Raw genomic sequence first — 4,702 nt, 5'->3', positions numbered from 1 at the left:
TGGGTAGGGAAGTGGGGGGCGCTATGGGGGACTTTTGGGATAACATTGTAAATGTAATTGAGGAAAATATGTAATAAAAATATTAAAAATTAAAAAAAAAGAATAAAGGTCATTCATTCCTCAAAAAAAAAATCACAGATTATAACAGCACATTTTAGTCTGTAGAATATAATACCATAGACTACTGCACACATATCATTCAGGTGTTATTCTTAGATTCTATTGAGATGGTTATTCTCTCTTTCAATTTGACGTGATCTAGAATCACCTGAGAGGCAATCCTCTGTCATCCGTGAGCAAGGTTAACTTAATTCAGGGAGGAGAACCTGTCATTTTTGGAAGGACCAGGTTAAGGATCCTTAACACTAGCTTCTTCCCTAATAAATTTGCTTTCTGGGTCCCAGGCAAGAACTCTACAACACAAAGAAGAGTTGTTGACAATTTTGCATATATATCCACAATTACTAGTTACTTGTATGATAAAAACTGCAATTCATTTTAAAATACAGGGATTGCTTTAGGTATTTTCAGTGTCCTATTCCCACTTTTACAGACAGTGTTTTGATAGATTCAGAAAGTCATGGATTCATTTTCTTATTTAGCTGAACTTACTTGATCCTTGACTTTTGTTTCTATTATATAAAATCATGACAGGATGGCCATTATATAAAAACCTTTAAACTTAACCTGCTAGATGGCAAATAAAGATGGGACACTGTATGTTTAAAGCCAGTCTATTCTATACAGCATCATCCTTGTCAGAAAGAGCTATTAATACAAGTATTTTCTTTAAAAATAATAAGCTAGGCACTGGCATAGCCTCACAAGAGGTAGCTATATTAGGGTCCTGTCAGCAAAATCTTGCTAGCATATGCAATAGTGTCTGTGTTTGGTGGTTGTTTATGGGATGGATCCCTCGGTGGGGCAGTCTCTGGGTGGTCCTTCCTTCCATCTCTGAGGCTATGCCAGTGCCTCACAAATACAGAAGTGGGTGCTTAGTCATCTATTGGATCGAACACAGGGACCCCAATAAAGGAGCTACATAAAGTACCCAAGGATCTAAAGGGGTCTACAACCCTAGAGGAGGAACAACAATATGAACTAACCAGTACCCCCAGAGCTGTGTCTCTAGTTGTATATGTAGCAGAGGATGGCCTAGTTGGCCATCAATGGAAGGAAAGGCCCTTGATCGTGCAAAGATTATATGCCCCAGTACAGGAGAATGCCAGGGAGTATGTGTGTTGGGGATCAGCGCGGGGGGAGGGTATAGGGGACTTTCAGGATAGCATTTGAAATGTAAATAAAGTAAATATCTAATAAAAAATACTTGAAAAAATAATAAGTCATTCTGCATTATTATTGAGTATTTTCTGCCAGGCATCCTCTGACAATTTTAACAAATACAACACTATGGTGTTGTAGTTTCACTGTCTATATATATGAATTAATATTGAAAGGTATCTTTATAATTCAAGATGGCAGAATTATTCTTTCAGCAAAGTTTAAATTTCTCCAGCACTTGTAGAAACTTCAGAGGGAACGAAGTAGCAAACCAATATAAGGGTGGGCACCCCCTTGGCTCAATATGGCACAAATTGAAATAATACCATACTTACCTGGTCATTTCTACATTGCAGCAAATTTTGCCACACTGGGATAGCTTCTGAAAATTCTGCCATGGGATATGAAGCCAGATATTCCCATGTGCATTCAAAGACAATGTTTTATTTTTGTGGATTATGTTTTTTCATGATTTCATATTGCATAATGCATATTTTTCAAATTCAATGTACATTTAGCAATTCCTAATCCATTTTCCTTTCCCATGTAGACTTTGACTTGCAGAAAATAATATTACTTAGTCAATATTATATTTACATTTATTGGAAAGTAATTGAATGTACAAACATTTAAAATCAGAAGGCTTTCTGCACTTTTGGTTGTACTTTCATTTTCATTCAGCAGGCATGTAAATAAAAAAGGCTTAAAGTTGCATAGAAGAACTGCAGTGATGTGGCTGCTTGTAGAAACAGATACTGCCTTGCAAGAGGATTTTCCAGAATTCATGTCAGGAGTTTCAAAACTATGTTACTGAAGATATGGAAACATAAACATCCTTTGGAATGAATATACCTCTACACATAGGCTCACACATACACACTCATGCACATGCACACACACACACAAACACACACACACACATACAGGCAAGTGGGGGATGGAATAGACAGTGACTGAGAAGTACACAGAGACATAAATGTAGATAGAGCGAAAAATATACACACATAATGAACATTAATAAAATCTAGCTAACCACGGTAGCTCATTACTTTACATCTAGCACTTAATGGACAAAAGCTGATAAGTTTCTGAGTTCAAAGCCAGCCTAATCTATAAAGTGAGTTCTGAGTTAGCAAATTCTAATGAGTAAGACCCTGTCCAAAAAAGAAACAAAGAAACAAATAATATGAATCTCATAAGAAACAAATAATATGAATCTCATAGAAACAATTTTTAAAAAAACAAGGTAAAATTTCATCACTAAATGAAACAACAAATTTTATGTACATGGTAAGGGTTTCATATACATGAACAAACAGGAAATTTAAAAAATACACCTAATCAAGAAAAATCTCATTAAGCCAGAAGGTTATTAATGCAGCATTTTTTATTCCTTAGTGATTTCTTCTGATATTATGACATTTATCTAGTGCTTCTGTACATTCCCTAGCTGGCGTTATATTTTCTTTTCCTAAGCACCCTTTCTTTTCCTTTTATAGAGATCTAAAGGCAAATATAAATCAATATTGTATAGTCACCCTTGCCTACAAATCACCTTTATTTTATTCCTGAACAATTTCACAGGGGTTTATGAAGACCCTCCTCTTCATACTAGCAATAGGACAACTTACAGCTTATGGCCGCCTACTTTTGTCTTTAGCTTTACAGAAGATTTTTAATCCCTGCTGCCTGGCAAACATCCACGCATGCGTGATGGGAGGGCTGTGCAGGCTCACTAGCACAGAATGGGGGTTGGGAGTGTGATTAGTCAAGTCAGTGCAGCAGGTCCTGCTCAGAGAAGAGGCAGGCAAAGATGCCTGTCACATCCACCCTAGGAATGGTCAGCAAGGCAATGCAGCAAACAAGGTCAGCTCCCACTTTGACCCCTTGTTTCTTTCATAGATAGACATGATTTGTGCACATTAAGTATTGCAAATTTGTTGGGATTAGAACATTGTTCTATAAATCTCAAGGCTTTTGCTAAAGAATCAGATGAGAAAGCTATGAGATTAGGACCTGGCTTCCTTTGTCCTGTCCTGTGTTGTGTTGTCTGCAGTGCCCCTCCCTTTCAGCCTTCAATCTGCTCTGTCACATCAGCTCAGTTCTCTTAGAGGGTGATCATTAACATTTCAAAGAGCTGACAGTATTGTGAATTATTGGTGTATGGGACTGAGAGCCATCAGAAAAAATATAACATTCATGTTGGTATGTGAATATTACATACAAATAATATTCCTAAGGTAAAATGATTAGGTTCTGCCATGCTCTGAGGGATGGGAAGGGATCAAAGCACTTGAGAGTTAACATACAGATTATCATCAGAGAGAAGACACAACAGGTAATGGTAGTTTGCACCTCCCAGTTTCTGGACAGATAGAAGGATCAGGTATATATGAGTTTTGAGACTATGAGAGCTGTAATACAGGAAGGTACATTACAAAGTGCCTTTGAGAAAAATAGTGGACAAGGTTAATTCAAGTGTGTGAACTACCAATGTGTGGAAATGTGAGCTATAGCATACACTGTGGTACAAAATTATAAACATTTTTTTCTGCCATCTTGTAAGGTGATAGATTTTGAATATTGTTGCACTGCTTCAGTGTTGTTAGGTCCTAGTTATTTATTATTTTTTTGTAGTCATGCCCAGATTAAAAAATAAGCTGGTGGATTATGAAGTACTTTCTTTGGACATTTAATCTATACTTTGTGCTCTAATCTTCTGATTGGTGGGTTTATCAATTATGAAAAGTAGCATGCAGAATTTTTTTGACGATATTCTGACAGATAAGTTCATAAGAGTGTTCCCTGCTTTTTGTTTTTGTTTGTTTGTGTACAGGCCTTACTGGAATTGTATTTTCTTTTTCATTTCAAAATTATGTTGTATTTAACTTCATTGAAGATAAATTTTAGTTTCCCTTTTTTACACTCCTCCAGTTCCTTCCCACATACCCTACCTTCCACATTAGCTCTTTTTCTCTATTTCACTAGAAAAGCACACACAAGAGATAACAACCAAACATATCAAAATTAAATATAATAAGATCAAATCCATCATCCTTGAGATGAACAAGGCAACCCAACAAAAGAAAAAGTGCCACAGGAGCAGCCACAAGAGTCAGAGACCCACTGGTTGACACACTCAGGAATGCCATATAAATACTAAACTGAATGTTATAACATGTATAAAGGACCTAGAACAGAATACTGTGGGTGCTGGAAGACAGAGGTTCACAGAGTCCTGTCTTTGTTTTCTCTCATTGTGTTTTGTTTTTCATTTCAAAATGTTTGGATTTAAGATTGGTAAGGTGTGCCCCTTCTTAGAATTGGGAACAAAACACCCAGGGAAGGAGTTACAGAGACAAAGTTCGGAGCTGTGATGAAAGGATGGACCATCTAGAGACTGCCTTATCCAGGGATCCAT

Source organism: Mus caroli, chromosome 9 (genome assembly GCF_900094665.2).
Source record: "Mus caroli chromosome 9, CAROLI_EIJ_v1.1, whole genome shotgun sequence".
NCBI classification, from domain to species: domain Eukaryota; kingdom Metazoa; phylum Chordata; class Mammalia; order Rodentia; family Muridae; genus Mus; species Mus caroli.
This window is presented reverse-complemented; position numbering follows the sequence as displayed.